The sequence below is a fragment of the Schistocerca gregaria genome, chromosome 1, assembly GCF_023897955.1.
Source record: "Schistocerca gregaria isolate iqSchGreg1 chromosome 1, iqSchGreg1.2, whole genome shotgun sequence".
Taxonomy (NCBI): Eukaryota; Metazoa; Arthropoda; class Insecta; order Orthoptera; family Acrididae; genus Schistocerca; species Schistocerca gregaria.
Genome location: NC_064920.1, coordinates 364,037,056 through 364,057,952, shown reverse-complemented (window position 1 = coordinate 364,057,952; position 20,897 = coordinate 364,037,056). Strand labels below are relative to the sequence as shown.

The following is a 20,897-nucleotide window of genomic DNA, read 5'->3' as shown; positions in this document are numbered from 1 at the left end:
AAGACTTTACTTGTCTGACTAGATGAGGAAAAACTGAACGAGCAATAAAATATTTCCTGGAAGTATGTCCGCAACAACACGAGTTGAAAACGTCACTTGTCTGATTAGACGAAGAACTGAACGAGTAATATAGTATTTCCTGGAAGTTATGTTGCACAGGTACAGGGTGTTTCAAAAATGACCGGTATATTTGAAACGGCAATAAAAACTAAACGAGCACCGATAGAAATACACCATTTGTTGCAATATGCTTGGGACAACAGTACATTTTCAGGCATACAAACTTTCGAAATTACAGTAGTTAACAATTTTCAACAACAGATGGCGCTGCAAGTGATGTGAAAGATATAGAATACAACGCAGTCTGTGGGTGCGCCATTCTGTACGTCGTCTTTCTGCTGTAAGCGTGTGCTGTTCACAACGTGCAAGTGTGCTGTGGACAACATGGTTTATTCCTTAGAACAGAGGATTTTTCTGGTGTTGGAATTCCACCGCCTAGAACACAGTGTTGTTGCAACAAGACGAAGTTTTCAACGGAGGTTTAATGTAACCAAAGGACCGAAAAGCGATACAATAAAGAATCTGTTTGAAAAATTTCAACGGACTGGGAACGTGACTGATGAACGTGCTGGAAAGGTAGGGCGACCGCATACGGCAACCACAGAGGGCAACGCGCAGCTAGTGCAGCAGGTGATCCAACAGCGGCCTCGGGTTTCCGTTCGCCGTGTTGCAGCTGCAGTCCAAATGACGCCAACGTCCACGTATCGTCTCATGCGCCAGAGTTTACACCTCTATCCATACAGAATTCAAACGCGGCAACCCCTCAGCGCCGCTACCATTGCTGCACTAGAGACATTCGCTAACGATATAGTGCACAGGATTGATGACGGCGATATGCATGTGGGCAGCATTTGGTTTACTGACGAAGCTTATTTTTACCTGGACGGCTTCGTCAATAAACAGAAATGGCGCATATGGGGGACCGAAAAGCCCCATGTTGCAGTCCCATCGTCCCTGCATCCACAAAAAGTACTGGTCTGGGCCGCCATTTCTTCCAAAGGAATCATTGGCCCATTTTTCAGATCTGAAACGATTACTGTATCACGCTATCTGGACATTCTTCGTGAATTTGTGGCGGTACAAACTGCCTTAGACGACACTGAGAACACCTCGTGGTTTATGCAAGATGGTGCCCGGCCACATCGCACGGCCGACGTCTTTAATTTCCTGAATGAATATTTCGATGATCGTGTGATTGCTTTGGGCTATCCGAAATATACAGGAGGCGGCATGGGTTAGCCTCCCTATTCGCCAGACATGAACCCCTGTGACTTCGTTCTGTGGGGACACTTGAAAGACCAGGTGTACCGCAAGAATCCAGAAACAATTGAACAGCTGAAGCAGTACATCTCATCTGCATGTGAAGCCATTCCGCCAGACACGTTCTCAAAGGTTTCGGGTAATTTCATTCAGAGACTTCGCCATATTCTTGCTACGCATGGTGGATATGTGGAAAATATCGTACTATAGAGTTTCCCAGACCGCAGCGCCATCTGTTGTTGACAATTGTAACTACTGTAATTTCGAAAGTTTGTCTGCCTGAAAATGTACTGTTGTCCCAAGCATATTGCAACAAACGGTGTATTTCTATCGCTGCTCGTTTAGTTTGTATTGCCGTTTCAAATATACCGATCATTTTGAAACACCCTGTATATGTCCCGGCTACACTATGCATACTGAAAGCAAAATCCAACGACAAAATTTGTAGTTTGTTCAGGGACATTTTCTGAGTATCTAATGTAAGGAGCCGGTGATCTCCGGTGGATTACTAACGGGTAATAATGTAATCATAATTAATCATGATTTATACAACTTGTTACCCTTATTACCCTTTTTTGCGTTAAAATACCTTCGCGACAGTGAAAAAGCCTGAAACATACCATCATTCCAATATGGAAGTAGTCGGTCTGTCGTAGGTGCCTATGTACACATCCAACGGCATAATTCGTAGTGCCGCTCTTCCATTGCATTAAGTGACAACACATGCTCTTGTCGGCTAACTCTTCTTCAGTAAACCGATTCATACTGCTGTGTATCACTGCTAACGTACAACGCTGCCAGAAAAACAAACCAAATACATATTTGGAAAGTGCTGAATGCAGTCTTGAGAGGAAGTGAGCAATATGTTGTCAACAGCAACTACTGTTAGTAAATGGAGCAAGACTGTTTCCAAATAAGATAAACATCGCACTTTTGGCCGATATTTGCAGTGGAGTACAGATACAAAGACAAATGAGTGTATGAAATAAAAAAATGCAATCATTCTATAACAAGTCATAAAAGGCTACGGATCACTTGCAGCAAAATAGTTAGCACTGTCCAGAATTTTGTAGGCAGAGTTAAGGTTTACCCTGTACATTCGACGTAAGGACGATAATAATTCCATGGCATGTGTTATGTGGAACAAACTTTACATGGGGATATACATTAAATTTGAAAGTACAAAGAACAGTGTAGAAACAATGTTCGTTGAAACCCACAAGGGCCGTGATTGCCAAACGTTTCACTTGATGGAATCTAAGACTCCTGGTATGTTTATTTTGAAGGTTAATAAAACTTTTAAAATGAAAAAAAACTTCTCACGCAGTGAATAATTACATTTTAAGTCATAACTAGTAACACAGGAATCATAACAAAGTTTTAAAAAATTACTGTCGTCAAAATGTCCAAAAGATAAACGCCATATTATTAACAGTTTTTCGTGGAACGCTTATTTATTTCTCGTGGACCACCAATGTTATACGGAACGGTTTGGAAAACCTCGCACTAGGCAAACATTTTTTACAAGTTCTTGACTTTTCCTGTAGGGGACATCGTGAATGCGCTTGCTTGAGGTTTGCTGCTCCCAATGCAGCAGTCTATCCATATTTCGAAGACTAAAATTTACATTCTACAGGTAACAAACAACGGGAAAACGTTATTTAAACCTAAGATCCAAGGCGTGTAATTTTATTTGACTACCACTGTAAATATCTACAATACTTGCTGTGGTAGCTTCCACACGTTAAAAATCTATGAGCTGTGCAGCACTGCTTTCCTATCCTTAATGATTAGTTCATAATAATTAATTTTGAAATAATTTCATTATTTACCTTACGTCGTTCTTACTCCGACTCACAAGCGAACAGGCAACGTTTCCCAGCGATCCTAAGTGGCGTTATGAGACAACCTTGGCAATACTTGCTTTAAAGTTAGCCCTTGTACAATTCTACCGGTATTTACTTTTGTCGTTTCATTCTGCAAAATTTACTTCACGGAGTTTTGTAGTCGTTGGCGTATGCCTCTCAGTAGGAATATCTCTGGAGAAGGCATAGCGTTCTGAGAATGTCACCAACAGTAAACAGTAATCGTCACGTGATTCACGTATACCGTCACAAGTTTATATTTTGTGCTAAGAGTGAAACGTCAACTGTACACTGATTTATCCTGTTTTTAAACAAGTAATAGCAATCGTGAATAGTTGTTGCTGCTACGGATGAAATCGGAATACGCCAAAGGAGGAAAAGCTACGTCTCATGGGTAAGTACTAGAAATACGCAATTATATTTTTATACTAGGAGGAGGCATTTTATTTGTTTAAAAATATCGAGACAGCGTAATCGTGAGTTAATATCGTAGGGCTAATTTATGTCAATGTATTGCTATGTATTTATGACACAAGTGTTAGATGAAATCGGTAGTGTGGGAGTGTGCTGCCATTCAGTCGGCTGAATATATACCAATTTTGAGAAATGTTAACCTGTAGATATTGACTTAATTATCATATATAAATCTTATCTCCGATTTACACAGATTTCCGAAGTGATGTTCTTGTTTGTAGTTGTTACAACCGGAAACTGTAGCTCTAGTTTCTGTGATGTGTGTAATAAAAACGTTCGCTAAATATTTTAGTTTCTATAACGATGAACAAAGATTAAGCGCTTGACACCATAAAGTGAAAAAGGAGTGATTTCATCGCTAAAAATTTCTTTGTTTGATAAATCGCTAATTTCCTGCATGTCATAGTTCTAAATTCTATGTTTCTGGGTATTAATCGCGCAAACAAAGTTGACACCCGTTGCGGTCGCTTCCATCAGCCACTGCGCCCAGTGTCAACTTTGTTTGCGCGTGCAATAAATAATGAAGTACCGCGCAAACTGTAAACAAAGAAAGAAGAAAGTGGCCGCGGTTCTGCCTTCTTTTTCTACACCAAAAATATTAGCGACATGTGAGATGTGAGCCTTGACGAAAACAAGCGAAATTCCCTTGCATTTATATCTTCCTAACTTCAAGTCAAGATCATTCCAGATGTCGGATGTTAAGAATTATGCCTTTGAAATCCACAGTACCTTCGAACGGGATCACTGTGTACTAACGGTGCATTGTATGTGCACTATTAGTTGACAGTTCCCTCGGATCGGAAATCACCTAATTTGTTGACTTACACATGCTCGAGAGTCTTACCTACAATTTATGTATTATTTATCGACAGTAATGAAAAATTAAAGTAGATAAATTTACGACTTACGAAACTATGAACCGAATGTCAAAAACTGATTTTTGGAATCTGTTTGCACATTGCATTTATTAAACACAGCATAGCAGTAATTTTTACAAAGTGTAATTAAATGTACGTGTAAGAATTGTCAAAATGATGTTCACTAAGATCACTGTCATCTGAGTGTGATTCGAGATCATTATCATAACTTGAGGCCGTGGTATTGCTGGTCACTTACTCGACGAACATTTCCATTACTCCTTATCGTGTCCAATATTCTTGTTCCGGCTGCTGCACTTACTTGCAGTAACATTGACAGTCCTAGGCAGTAACTGAGAGGAAAGCAGTATCAAAATGATTGTGCTATTTTTCTTCGATATGTCCCCAGTGACATTCTTTTTCGCGAAATTGTGTTTTATTTTGGCCCTCGCCAGTTCTGTCGGAATTAGATCGCTGTTGTAGTGCTGTAAACGGACCGCTTGCTGGTCTCTGCTCTGAGCGATTTTATCCACGACGTACACTTTCACGGCTGGTTTGTCTTCTTGTATTCTAGATAATAGTTCGTCCCTTCTCATTGAGTAGTTGCAGTTTATTTGCCTGTCTCGCAACCACTCTAACATCGCAATCCTGAAATCACTTTTATTAGGCATTCTGTCGAACTTCCTGCTGTGGTATGGCGCAATATCCACAGAATTGGGTGGAATATTACGAACCACCGTGTCTGCATCCCCACGTCGACGTCCGTTAGTTTAATAAACTTCAAGAAATTCGAGACTGAATGGAAACAGTTTCTTGAATGAAACTTTCTGTCAAATTAAAACTGTATGCCAAACCGGGTTTCTAGGTTCGAGTTCATAGTTTCAATTTGTCACAAAAGTTAAAAGCAGCACACACTCTGCTGCTGGCTCAAAATTCGTTCTAGTTTCTTGCATTTTCCTATAAGTACTTGCCGAATTTGTCATTTCGAGGAAATTTTTCTCAAACTTACGGAAGCTGTGTGTGTTCAGAACCGATGCGAAAATATCAGCATCGAAAAGAATGACACAAAGACAAATGGGCAAAAAAAAAGTACCATTGGAATCCATGATTACATGTAATTGGCACCATCGGTCAAGGAAATGCGAAATGAGTTTACCAATAAATTTGTTTCAGAAGAAGAGAAAGTAGAATGGCAGTAAAGAAGTTTTTAAATTTTAGCTGATTATTTAATGTTACGGCAAACATTAATGCTTTACATTTTTGATGAAAGTATAAATACTACTTGCATCGAAGAGTAATGAAAATGCAGCCTCATTGTGTCATACCACGCTTATCTTTGTTTCCTAAGGACAAGAAATAATGGTTGGTAGAAAACTGCCGTGGCTAGGGACGTGAGACAGACGTTAAATTCATTAGATGCTTGCATCAACTGGGATCGGAGTGATCAAGCACAGCATTTTATTACTTTTTATTAAAATGGGGAAGCACAAAAAATTGAAAGTAAACAAGTTCCAATGTGTGTTTATTGTGATGATTACAATAGAAATATACGAAAGACCTGATCATTCTTATTACTTACGTTCATGGTATCTGTAATTATATGGCTTATTCGTCAAGTTAACATTACATATTTTTATTGGTAGATAAAAATGATTTATCCGGGATCACGCTATCTACCGCTTAACAAACTGCAGAACACAGCACATTTTATCAAGTTGCCTATTTGGCAAGTCGCATGTGTATTTCACATTTCAATAACAATGTTTTATTGAGGTTATCTTCCTTATATATTCTTCAATAAAATCCTTTAACTGCTTAGCATATTTCAATGCAGACATCAGCAACTATCTGAGATATAGTAGCTACTTAAATGGGAAACAATCATTAATGTTTACCCAGCTCCTAAGAAACATAGTGTAAATGTTAATCTTTCTTCGTGTTAGGTTGGTCACTGGTAATCAGCATTCTGTTGTGAAATTTTCTCGACTGTACTTAGAAGCTAGCAGAAAATGTCAACTGACTAAGTGCGAAGTTTTGGAATAATGATACGCTATTTTGCGTAATTAGTCAAAAACAGTGCTCCTTCTAGGCAAAATAAACCTCTCTGAATATCAAAGTTTTGTATCGTGGGTGTAGCCACAGTATAACAGTTACAGTCACGATTCTGCTCACTTTTGTTATACTCTGCGACAGGAGCGCCCCAGGCGGCCAGCAATCTATACTTAAGAATTCGATATCAGATGAGTGCGAATTGTATAATCTCTATTGACTTGAAACACAGTTTTTTTTAACGGAGAGCGTATGTTGTCATAAAAAAGACAATAATTAAAAAATGACACTACATCTGCCTTCTTTAGTGTCCTAAGGCCCAGGGAGGTGTGAAACGGTATATTACAGAACAGCTTATTTACGATTCTACTGTAACCTACAGATATTTATTGAAGAATTTCATTTTCTTGTAAGATACAATAAATGGCTAGTAAACAGCAGAAAACATTTGCAGGAAAACATCGTATGCCTACACAAAACGTGAAGTTCTGCTCTCTACGTTTCCACCACAATCAGTGAGTGAGTATGGAACGCGGAAAACTTGTTTGGAACGTATTACCTACACCATTTCACGTACCAAATAAGTCACCACAACTGTAGATAAAAGGAAAAGAACACAGACGAAATAATGAAACGTCGAAAGCAATAAAGCTGTTTTTCAGTGCACAAAAAAGAATTCCGCTATTGTTGCTATTGAGCCACAAACGGCAAGTATCCTTAACACATTCGCCTTCCAAACAAAGTAGTTACATTTACAAAAATATTGGTGCGCTGGAAAGCAGAGTGAAGTGTAAGAAGTTATAAATCATTAGACTCCATACAAAATTGTTGCGTGTAAAAGAAAGTAGCCGTTCTATATTCTCCTGATTTCAACGATATAAGCTGCAATTATAAACGTATTCGAATGCATTTCTTCCCAATAGACTATCTTGTAGCTTATGGCACTGAATCAATGAGATTCGTCTGTTTTTACATTTATTTCACAATCATTCATGTCTATCGATAATTTACTAATGCTTGGGACGGAAAAGTATAACAACTATTTCGTTAATTAAGTAGAAAAATATTAAAAGCGAACGTTAATCGTACGGATGCTTTCTCGTCGCTAGGGGCGCTGGTGTCGTTCCGACTTTCAGAAGGTACAATTTTCACTCCAGTGAGTGTCGCGGCTTTATTCCTTAGTCTAGTTTGCCTATATAGTGTTGTGTCCTGTGTGCCAATTATTAATGCCAAAAAGCAAAAAAAAAAAAAAAAAAAATAGGAACTTTGATAGACTATGCCGGTTAATTGGTATCCGCTTCCATTCTATTACGCGTATCAGAATGCTCGTACTGTATAACATACGCAGGAGATATTACAATTTTTGAAGGTATTTATCGTTTACTGGGGGTACAGATGGCCTGTTATCACTTTCATTATTTAGAGACTCAACGCTTTTTTTAAACATTCAAAAACGTATTTAGTAATTAACAACAACGACCAAGTGCACAATCTGAAGTACAGTACTACAAAAACAACTAGCAAAATATTTTTATAGCTACCTTTCCTTCATCACAAAACGAAACAAAATATAATCTTACAGAAAATGCTGTACGTGTCTGTCAGACGTAATAAAACTAAAGAATTATGCCTCATGCCTCTAGAACTCTCTCTCTCTCTCTCTCTCTCTCTCTCTCTCTCTCTCTCTCTCTCTCTCTGAAATATCTAGAACCATACCTCAAAATCTTAAGATGATATGGAACTGCACATAGAGCGTGAAACAAGAAAATTATACGCAACTAGGCAGTATAGAATAATGATATCAATAAATTATTTTAATCTCTACCAATTGGGTGTCTAATATGTCTTCTATCAAGAAAAGGCTCGTAGTGTAAATATTGAGGGTAAAAAAGCCTAATCATCATGTAGCAGTAATGGACGTACAGTTTCCTGTGGTCTGTCAAAAATGGCTCCTAGAAATAGGAAGGTTTATGCTTCGGTATGGTTAACAGAAAATCTTTTCTTCTGTAGTTCCGAAGGTCCGCAAAACAGAAAGACCGTACTAAAGGGCAATACCTTTACAAGAAATTTCTTTTTTTCAAGTCTTCGTAAAAAGAATGCGAAACGCGTTTATACTGATGTTTCGCTGATCAGCATTTTTTACTAGTTTCTGCGCCCTGTTGAGGAAAAATGGAAACTACTACAACAGAAAACGACTGATCTTTCGAAAATTATGCCCAGAAATATACATAAATAGCCCCCATGAAACTGCTTTTGTCGTTTCTCTGCCTACCTGCAGACATGTAAATATTTTGCTCAGATGATGTAACAGTTGGCTCTTTCTCGCCACTTGCAGAACTTCGTCCAAAACGATTTGTGTAACTCGAGATAAACAGGGAGTGCGTGTGTGCTAGCATGCAATATGAAACTTCTGGTGACGCAGCTTCAGTTTTGTTTGATATGAGCGACGGACACCCACGGAAAGTGAGCGAGAAATGAGTTTATAGCGCCAATGTCATAGCGAGCGTGATGGTACAATATCACAAACTCAGTTATTTGAAGAAGTCTGCTTCAAACTCGAGTCCACTTATGTTTTTCTGCCTCTACTATCTCTCCTTCGGACAGTTCCGTAAAATTTTCCAATGGATCCTGCAGAGTATTATCTTGCCTAGATCAGTAAGAGATTCTTCTCTAGAAGGAATATGTTATCAAAGGATCGCGCAGGACTGGGTACGTCTTTATCGCGACACAAATTAAGTGGCACAATACTGTGTACAGGCGCCTTAAGGCAGCTGTTGAATCACTGGTACACTAGGGAATGTTCTGGCCTAGATGTCACTTGGAAGAGCGTGTCTGGGCGGACTCCCGGGGTCCAAGTTTATCGTAGCACAATGATCCGACGGGTCGGACAGTTCAAGGAGCATAGATAGCGGGGAGCGCCGCGTGTCAGACCTGGCTCGATATCGCTTCACTCTTCTGTCGCTCACTGAACATTACTATATATGTACTTCTAAGTGATTTGCAAACGTTTGTGTACTGAGGCCTGCCATCCGTAAACGGCTGTGAGTTCAGTGAGCAACATTACTATAAATGTGAGTCGAATTTCTAGTTGTACGTGGCAGTGATGAACTGTTTCTTAGATCATTAATACACTGATATTTCCGACTTAGTCGCGTTGCACCTCCCGTAACATTTGTCCTGTGGGCGTTCTGGAAAATCTGCAAAATATTTGTCTTTGGCACTATAATTTCATGGACTCGGGGCGTCTTCCAACAACACATTTCTTCAGATGTGCAAAAAGATGGGAGGCGAAGTATCTTTGTGGGAACTCGTATTGACTAGTAAAAGCCTATTTTCTTTTGCAGTGCAGGACTCCTCTCGCATATTCTAAAACGTTTTTATTAGGTCCTTTCTTATCCGTTTGTCTGTTTATTAATTTTGCAATTAATTTTAAACTAATTTCGTGATAAACTAGAGTCTCTAAACTTTTAGTATAGCTTAAAACTGGATGACAATGCAATATGAACTCACTTTCTTGTCTGGTGAGGGCGCAGGATATTTTGTGTACCAGTGCTATTTCCCTCTTTCCCTGTCCCAGTCGCTTGTGTGCTTGTGAATTTTAAAAGCTACGAAAAAAATTGTAAAATTTAAAACTAAAAGCGTGGTGTGCATGCATTAGGTAATAGGCGTGTCAGATTGACTGTCGTTGAGAAAAATCACTCAGCTGTCTATATTATTTGCAGTGCTATAAAATTGTTAGTGACTTACGTGACCTGTTTGTGCGTATCATTTATCTGTTGCATGCGCTCCAAGTTTTTCGTTTTAAACTTTACAAGCACTGTCATAGTTGTTAAAAGCATACAAGCGCAAATTTTCAGGGCTACCTGTATAGGGTCAGTAATCTGTATGAGGTTTGGAGATATTTTGTAGTTTTTAGTGCGTTTCAAAAATCTGTTATATTAAAAAGTTTATTTAAATAATTATTTTCCATTCAGTTAATCCATATTACCTATACATTATTCGCAGTTATTGTTTTGCCATTTGCAAGATAGTTACACTGACGGAAATGGAAAATGATTACCATGAACAACTTGAACAAACGCTATCAAAGTGATGCTCTCAAATTTCCATGGATATGGGATGGGCCGATTAAAATTTCGTCCTCGTGCGAGCTTGTTGTCAGTACAGAAAAGAGCCATTGCCACAGATGAAGAATGGTGTGAATACACAATGGTTATTGCGTGTATCTAACGTTGCTGGAAGCAATACAGCCTGCGCAGAGGACATATGCGTGCTGTTTATTGCCTTCTTTCGGATTTGGTGGAAGGTAAATCATTGCCATGAGGGACAAGGAGACATCATACTGACTCTAGTTCAGTGCCTGCATAAGGAGCGGTGACGAGATGATGAGCTCTGAACAAGAGTGGTGCAGTGACAGTTGGCATAGGTCCTTCCAGAAGGACGACTTGGCGAAGAGGTAGTAGGCTTGTTCAAAGGAGACTGGCAAATAGGCTGAAATCCGGCAGAAGTTATAGGCACAGTGTCCCGTGAACCATGTCCGCCCCGATAGCTGCATGGTCAGCGTGATGAACTGCCGTCCTAAGGGGCCCGGGTTCCATTCCCGGCTGCGTCGGAGATTTTCTCCGTTCAGGCACTGGGTGTTATATTGTCTTCATCATCATTTCATCCCCATCCGGTGCGCATATCGCCCAATGTGGCGTCGACTGTAATAAGACCTGCACCAAGGCGGCCGGACCTGCCCCCCGGCCAACGACGCCAAACGCTCATTTCCATTACCGTGAACCGTCGGGAACAGAGTATTGGAAGATGGATTGAGATTTCTGGTTGGCATGCAGCGTTTACCGTTGTCGTCATACTCCTGCAAGATACTGCAAGACCCTACAATGTAGTCCACACCACGAACGCCTTGAGGAATGTACGGATCCTTGACTGGCCTGCCAGTTCCCTTGATTTGTCGCTCACTAAGTACGCCTGGGATGCGATGCCAAGCCGTATATTTTCATGCAAACCACCAGCCAGGAATCTTAATGAACTGATACTGCATGTGTTTAGGCATTGCAACAAATTCCCCTTCACGATACTCTGAGGCTGTTTGATTCCATGCCACAACGAATGTAAGAGTGATTTCATGTTATTGGGGTCACACTTTGAGGTGTGCATATTATTTTGGTCACTCTGTTTCTTACGTAAATATCGATATTTGTAGCTAACACAAAGCAGAACCATGTAGCTGGGTAATCTTTGACAGAAGCTACAATATCCTTGTGTTGCTACACTGGCTCTGTCTGAGAACGATAGCAAAGTTACAAATTGATGGAAATGGATTATGAGTACTTTTGATGCAATTATTGAGAGAGAAGCTAAGGATATTATTTGTGAGTTTTTTTGGGAATGTCAAGAGATTGGGATAACCATGCAAGAACTTGGCATTGTTTGGGTTATTAAGATTGTGGGAACGAGCTTCCCCTTGCTTAAAGTTATTTATTAAGTCATGTTATGTATATACTATTGTGAACATTCATTGCCGGCCTTTGTGGCCAAGCGGTTCTAGGCGCTTCAGTCTGGAACCGCGCGACCGCTACGGTCGCAGGTTCGAATGCTGCCTCGGGGATGGATGTGTGTGATGTTCTTAGGTTAGTTAGGTTTAAGTAGTTCTAAGTTCTAGGGGACTGATGACCTCAGCTGTTAAGACCCATTAGTGCTCAGAGCCATTTGAACAAAATTTTTTTGAACATTTATTTGAATTTTGGAGCATTACTTTTGAATACAGAGTTTCGTGTGAATTTTGTCAGAAGTCACTTATTAGGAGTTAAAATTTCCACACTTCATTCAGTTTGTTATGTACGTACGCAGATTGCACTTTGCGGTACGGGATTTTCGGTCTTAGTTTTTTAATGTTGCTTTGCTGCTGTATGCTGCTTTAGAGAACTCTGCATAAATGTTTGTCAATGCACAAGGAAAGTGAAAATACAGTATGGGGCCAGGAATTTCTTTTTAAGTTCAGTTGCGTATTTATGTCAGAAGTCAGGTTACATTCAGGGTAGCATTTCATTTTTATATAAACATTTAGCTTCAGTTTGTAGTGTTGAACAAATCGTATTAAGCCTTTCAAAAAAATGTTCAAATGTGTGTGAAATCTTATGGGACTTAACTGCTAAGGTCATCAGTCCCTAAGCTTAACTTAAATTATCCTAAGGACAAACACACACACCCATGCCCGAGGGAGGACTCGAACTTCCGCCGGGACCAGCCGCACAGTCCATGACTGCAACGCCTAAGACCGCTCGGCTAATAAGTCGTTTTACAGTTCATTATAGGCAGAGTTTTGCACAGGGCACGAGTTTAAGTTAGGAATTAGTTTGCTCGGTAATTTTTTTTTGTGATGAATTTTGGTTGACAGTTCTAAGAAGATTCATTCAGACAGAGAGAAGCAGAAAAGTGGTTAAGCTACAACACGTCAAACTCGTTATTACGGATATCGGTTCCGAACGGAATTAAACATTTAATACCCGATACGTGATGAATATTTTCACAAAGTTTGATAAACACTGAACCAATGCTTCGTGGTTCGCATTTCCTGTTTCAATTTTTTTTAATGAAAATCTATTCTCCATTCCCGAAAACACTGGGCATAACATTTCTACCAGATGAAACCGACTTCGCCTTAATTGAAGCACGAGTTTCTTCTACTTCTCTTATTGTTGCTTCTTTTATAGAGTGAGGTTATGAACCCAAAAATATCAGCCACTGTAGCAAATCAGCGTACAAACTCAATTTGATTCTTTTTAAAATAGTGTAAATAGTGCAGAGAGTTTTGGCGTTTCCTTTTGTTCAACATTCAACAAATGCGGCATCAATCTTTCACAAATGTTTATCAAAGATAATTATTCACGTGAAATTTTGTGTACTCTTTCTCAGTTACCGGCCTTAGCTATTCTTTACACCATTAATTTTCGATTCTCCAGTAACATATTGCGCACTTTGTGGTGGTCTGTTTTGTAGTTGCAGTTTTGGGGAGGTTATTTATCGGTATCGTTTTCAATACACCCGTCCGTTTCGTAAATAGAGAAAATGAAGGAGCCGACTACCTATAAACCTTTACGCACTTCCGATGAATTTATGTAGGCAGTGTATCGCAGGAGGGAGGGGGGGGGGGGGGGGAAATAAAATTAGATATAAAAAGCCAGAGCCGTATTTCAGTCAGTCTACTGAACGAGACAGGCAGAAAACCTTCAATTTTTATCCAGTAGCAATGGTTGGTCTATTTATAACTGCTTTGTTTACTGTGACTAGAGTTTTGGGGCATTCTTTACCGGGATCATCCTCAAGAGGCGAAAAAAGGTCGTCCTACACTGAAGAGCCAAAGCAACTGGTACACCTGCCAAATATCGTGTAGGGCCCCCACGAGCACCCAGAAGTGCCGCAACACGACGTGGCATGGACTCAACTAACGTCTGAAATAGTGCTGGAGGGAATTGACACCATGAATCATGGCTGTAGTCACGTGGCTGGTATCGTATAACGTCAGGAGAAAGCTGTGCTCGCCATTTTCTCCAGGTCGTGACTACTTTGCTGTGGGTTTTATCTGTTTTAGATGTTAGTGTAGGGTGTTAGTGGAACTTTGAGGAGACGAGCACAGTATTTGCCAAGACGGTTGTGGGAAACCGCCCAAATCACGCTTTGGCTGGCTTGTGTGCGAAATCAACGGTCATTATCCGCGGCGTGAACTCCGCATCGGTCCAGCTAACTCCTCTGTCTGGTCCAGCTAACTCCTCTGTCTGTCAAACTAGCTCGCTAGGTTACTCTATACTGAGGTGATAGTCATGGGTAGCATATGCACATACAAGGGGCGTTTGAAAAGTCCGTGCAAAAATAAAAACTACTTACGTGTTTTGGGGTAAACCTTTTTTATTTTTCGACATAGTCTCCTTTTAGACTTACACACTTCGTCCAACGCTGTTCTAATTTGTTGAACCCTTCCGAATAATAGGAATTGCCAAAGACTGCAAAATAGCTATTAGTTACTGCAATCACCTCCTCGTTTGAATAAAATCTTTGTCCTGCCAGTCATTTCTTCAAATTGGGGAAAAATAGTTGTCCGAGGGAGCCAAGTCTGGAGAATAGGGGGGATGTGAAACGAGTTGGAATCCTATTTCCATTAATTTTGCTACTATAACTGCTGATGTGTATGCTGGTACATTGTCGTGACGGAAAAGGACTTTTTTGCGGTCCAATCGCCGGCGTTTTTCTTGCAGCTCGGTTTTCAAACGGTTCAATAACGATGAATAATACGCACCTGTAATAGTTTTATCCTTTTCTAGATAGTCGATGACAATTATCCCTTGCGAATCCCAAAGTACAGTCGTCGTAACTTTTCCGGCCGAAGGAATGGTCTTCGCCTTTTTTGGTGCAGATTCTCCCTTCGTAACCCATTGTTTATATTGTTTTTTTTTTTTTTGTCCCAGGAGTATAGCAATGTATCCATGCTTCATCCACATTTACGAAACGACACTTAAAAGTCCTGCGGATTCTTCCTCAACAGCTGCAAACCAACCTTGCAACACTTGACACGATTCCGTTTTTGGTCAAGAGTGAGCACTCGCGGAACCCATCTTGCGGATGTTTATGCAAAATATGATGTATGCGTTCATTCGAGATACCCACAGGACTAGCAATATCACGCACCTTAACTCTTCTGTCATCCATCACCATATCATGAATTTTATCAATGATTTCTGGAGTCGTAACCTCCACAGGGCGTCCAGAACGTTCAGCTTCACTTGTGCCCATATGGCCACTCCGGAAATTTTGAAACCAATTATAAACTATTCTAATCGAAGGTGCAGATACTCACTGTAATGTTTATCAAGCTTCTCTTTAGTCTCCTGAGGCGTTTTGCCTTTCATAAAGTAATGTTTAATCACCACACGAAATTCTTTTTCATCAATTTTTTGACGATCACTCGACTTCCATGATTCACACGAATGGCAAACACAAAGAAATAGAACAATGTGGCTGAAACTTGGTGTGCGTTCTTTCCAAAGATACTAACAACTAAATATGACCTTGATACGAGCCGGTGGTGCCATCTCTCGGACTTTGCACGGACTTTCCAAACGCCCCTCGTATACAGACGGCGGTAGCATCGCGTAGACAAGGTATAAAAGGGCAGTACATTGGCGAAGCTGTCGTTGTACGTACGTGATTCATACGAAAAGCTTTACGAAATGGCTTCGGCCGCACGACGGGAATTAACTGACTTTGAACGCGGAATGGTAGTTGTAGTTAGGCGCATGGGTCATTCCGTTTTGGAAATCTTTAGGGAATTCAGCATTCCGAGATTCTCATCGTCAAGAATGTGCCGAGAATACCACATTTCATGCAGAAATCAATATGGGCCATACGACGAGTCTATCCTTTAGGACAGTGCGCGAAATTTGGCATTAATGGATTATGGCAGCAGACGACCGACGCGAGTGCCTTTGCTAACAGCACAACATCCCCTGCAGCGACTCTCCTGGGTTCGTTACCATTTCTGTTAGACCCTTGACGGCTGGAAAACCTTGGTCTGTTCAGATGAGTCCCGATTTCAGTTGGTGAGAGCTGGTGGTTGTGTTAAGTGTGGCGCAAATCCCACTTAGCCATGGGCCCAAGTTGTTAACAAGGCACTGCAAACTGGTGGTGGCTCCGTAATGGGGTGGGCTGTGTTAACTTGGAATGGACTGGGTCCCCTGATCCAACTGAACCTATCATTGACTGGATATGGCTATGTTCGGCTACTTGGAGACCGTTTGCAGACACTCATGGACCTCATGTTCCCAAACAATGTTGGAATTTTTATGGATGACAATGCACCATGTCACCGAGACACAGTTGTTCGAGACTGGTTGGAGAACATTCTGGACAATTAGAGCGAATGATCTGGCGAGCCAGCTCGCTCGACATGAATCCCATCGAAAATTTATGGGACACAGTCAAGAGGTCAGTCCGTGCACAAATTCCTGCACCGGCAATTCTTTCGCAATTATGGATGGCTACAGAGGCAGCGTGGCTCGATATTTCTGCAGGAGACTTCCAAGTACATTTTGATTCGATGCCACGTCTAGTTATTCCATTATACTGGGGAAATAAGAGGTTGAACACGATATTAGGAGATACCCTAGAGTTTTTCACTTTAGTGTAAGCCGTGTAATGGTCCTTGAATTACGTAACCATTACGGCACCTCATCTCAACCTCTCGATACCAGCAATATTCTACTTTGTTTCTGTAAAATAGTTAACATATTTCTGTGACAACATACAGATTTGGTTTCATTAATGTAGAGGTACTTTGATACATCGATATGTTTATATTGTAATGATATTATTCTCATGTGTATTCTTTCTTTTGTCACTATGATCTTTGGCGTACTTGTAACTCTGATTTTTGGGCGCGTAAGCTGTTATTAGAGTGTCAAGTCTTGGTCGTCATATTGAAAAGACGCAAATTGTAGTCAGTTTATGAAATGTGAACTTTAACAGTGAGGAAGATATTTTCAAGTATGTTTTATATTGTGAAGTGATGTTGCAACTAAAGTGATAAAAAAAGAAGTGTAACTTAAATTCGGAGTGCTGATTACTTTTTTACATCACCATTGTCCTAACTTGCAAAAGTTTAATCTTCAAGAATGGTTTATGAAACACATCTATAAAACTTTTAAATATCGCAGAATAACACCTAGGTCTCTCTGTATCCGAGCTTGGAATCATCACTACCTAGATTTTCGACGATAGAGCCATGAGATCACAACGAAACCAGCGTGGGAAACACGAAAAGATGAGTGCCTAGTTTATCCATTATTTCATGAAATGATTTTATTAACTGTGCTCTAATGACACCTGCCACATGATATAACTTTGTTGTTGCCCGAAAATGCAATATTTAGCAACGTGAGCAACACTACAATCATAATTAATTTGTGACCGTTGTTGTGGTAGGGTTGTTAGAGCAGGAATTAACAATTTTCTACAGTGATCTTACTGATTTATAAAATGCAAAACACGGGAAGTAAGAAGATCGGATCAGATATTAATATCGGTAATTCCGAGAAGTTATCTTCCAGATCCTTTGGGTCAAGGGGGGGGGGGGAGGGGGGGTAATGTTTCATTGTCGGAAACATTCTCCTGAAGATAATATATGATGAAAGGACAGCATACATTTACGAACTGTAACAAATCAGTTACAAATACCTCACAGAGATCTCTTTGCAAATTCTGATGTGATTTCGGTGACTCCTGACAACAGATCAAACTTCCTCTATACTCCCTGGAGTCCCTGACAAGAAAGGAGAGCCCTTCCATTCCAGCACTTTGACAACAGCTCCAAGGTAAACGTCCTTGTCGTCCTTGGAACGCAGTCGGCGCTACGTCGACGACAACTGGTGCGGCTGTTTCTCAGCGAACAGCTATCCGGCATCTCGCATTAACTAGAGGACAATGCTTATGTCGCATCAGTGGACGGAAATGGCAGGTGTTGTTGCTAGACTGAAGCAGCCATTTGCATCATTTCTCAGTGTTGAGGTTTCCATTGCGAGTGGCTGCTGTCCTTTAGTATGAGCGGAAGCGTTTTTGGAAAACCACGACGGCCTGAATCGGGAGGACAGTGCGGAATTTGTAACATCAATCCTGTAGAATTCGTGTTCTGTGTGTCTAAGCCCAGCACCACCTGAATAAACAAGTTCAAGAATCACAACAGAGGTATGTGTAGACATCACTTAGACATTCTTTGCTAAGATGGTATGTACTGAGCTGTAATAAAAAATATCTGGTCAAATTTAAAATAGAACAATATAGGTACATTTGTGGTAGTTAGTAAATAACGCAACCAGCTGATTTCACCTGCGTTACCATGTAATATTCTGTGTGTTCCCCGCTTTCCATCGTGGTCATAAATTATGAGGTAAATTTTTAGTGCAATATTAAGCAGTAACTCAATGAGTATCATCGATTGGAGATTAACTAATATAACAGACATGGATCAAATACACATATCTGCCTTTCTGCTTACGTTTACCCTTCCATAGAGGAAGACAATGTGTATCCGTTTTAGGACTCAATCCTGCCATTACAGAAAAGCATACGCAAGTAGTCTATTGTCGCCACTGTATCGAGGTCGAGGACTGAGGGGTTGAGAATACAAATGGTACAAGCGATATTTCACAACCAAAGCTAAAGTGAGGATCTCTTGTGAGTAAAAGATGTACAAGAGATTTTCTACATAGCGCCGCACCCAGTGATAAAGTTTAAGCTCTAAGCCATTGCCTGGACTGCGTTTACAACAGACTTGTATAAGTGAAACTGAGGACAGATGGAGAATTGCTGCTATCTTTACTGAAGATTCAGGCATGTTTTTTTTTTTTTTTTTTTTTTTTTGAAAGCAAAGCAATAGCTTAATGTGTACACTTTTAAGAGAGCTTATAGTAATATTTAATATATGTTTAAATTGGCCATATTTTGAAATACCACTGTACATATTAAGGCAAAATCAGTATATTGACAAAACACACCACAGCGTCATTGAACTTTGCCTTATACATATGGAACGCAACAAAGATTTTGGTCTCTCTGGAAAGGCAAATTAACTCATTAAAAATTTATTTGTTCTCCAAAGCAGAATGGAAGCTGTGAAACAGGCCAGCAAAAAGTTTTCCTCAATGAAAATGAAAACAGAAAACTTTCTTTCAATTAAAGCAACGGATACCACAGCAAAGGGTAAAGTTGCTAAAGACACAGAATGAAACAAAATACAGTAGAGGAATATCAGGTGGATTTGAAACAGCGAAGAAAATTCTCTGAAATGCATTTCAGGTGTTGACTAAACTATGATGTTTAGTTTGTAGAAGCGGATTTTAGGGGGCCCAATACTTTTCCTCCGTCCGTACCTCTTCCGCAACCTTTGCATTAAGATGACTTTGAAATAAAATTTGAGAAAAGGAAAAATATCCAGGAGATGAAGAACTACATCCCTCCACTATATCAGAGTTCTATAACAAAATATCCCATTTACAGACAGCAGTTACCATGGGTGTAAGAAAAGGGAATGGGGAAAGGTAAGGACGTGACCAAACAAGAGGAGAAGGGGGAGATAGAAAAATGCGAAACACAGTGGTACAGTATCACGAGTATTGTCCAGGGATGACATTCTTCTGCAGATACCATAAAAGGGAACGATTTTGATTCTGTAAACACTGACTGTGTGGTGATTGTGGAATGTGGCTATGTTGGAACCACACCAATATTCTTTCATTTTGGTATTTTCATTTTATTTGCTATTTACCTGTTGTTTTTCAGCTTGTTATATTAGTTTCGCTTTAATTACTCACATGTCCTTGTTTTATAAGGAACATTTATTGTACTATGTACATCGTGTGTGCTACACCAAAAAAAAAAAAAAAAACAAAAAAAAAAAAAAAAAAAAAAAAATTCAAAATATAGTAAATAAAATGTTTTTGCACTCGTAATTGTTTTATTGTATACAGAGACTGACCACTAAGAAAACAAATCTGATGTTCGATAGTAACTCACATAACTCATAAATAGCGAGTTAACTTCGGTAGTCAGCTATTATGTTAGCTTCAGCAAGCACTTGCACCGCTTGTAGTTCTCAGACCGTCAATTAAGCTGATGTGTTTGAAATTCATTAAGACTGATTCAATTAATTACGAGTAGATATTGGGTTGTAGAAAATTATAGATGTTATTTGATATGTGAACGTCGTACATTCATAGGTTGTTTTGCAGGTCTTGGAGAACAATAAAAACAAAAAGGTGTATAAAACATAGCCATTATTATTTTGCAATTGGTACTTATCTCATTTAAAGTTTTGTTCACAGATCCTGTCGCTATTCAGTGGTCCAGATTTTTTTTTAATGTTACCGCATATTTCACTGCCTTCCCTGAGGGCACGGATAGTAAACTATAATAGTTCATGCTAGCGGGATGTATCCTACAACCAGAAGCACTGTCTGCTTGCAGACTGCAGTGGCGGACACGCCAGAATGAAAGAAGGCGGGCAGTATAGTGTTGTCAGCAGAGAAGCAATAACAGGTAAGTAACGCAGTGGACTAACATCGCGTGGAGCAAGTTTCAAACTCCTGCAGTCAGCTAAACTTAGGTTTTCCATCGTTCCCGACAATAGCTGAAGGTTGATTCCAGGATGGTTCCTTTGAAAAATATTCGATTGACTTCCTCGTCATTCAATGTAATATGCTAAATGTCGATGGAACTTAAAGCCCTAATCTTCCTTCTGCTTATAATAATCGCTCATGCGTCCTCGGTAAGTATTAATATGGAC

At 39.9% G+C, this 20,897-nt stretch overlaps 1 protein-coding gene across 3 annotated transcripts in view; it reads right to left on the bottom strand.

Moving 5' to 3' along the window:
* The window catches only part of LOC126346648 (glutathione peroxidase-like), a 111,333-nt gene that overhangs the window by 21,860 nt on the left and 68,576 nt on the right, over window positions 1-20,897 (bottom strand). Inside the window, exon 1 of one of the 3 annotated variants that reach the window (XM_050002204.1) lies at window positions 3,153-3,341. The exons of the other annotated variants lie outside the window; for them this stretch is intronic. The gene's annotated coding sequence lies outside the window, so the exon portion shown is untranslated. Of the gene's footprint in view, window positions 1-3,152; window positions 3,342-20,897 lie in introns of those variants that run through there. 3 annotated transcript variants of the gene reach the window in all.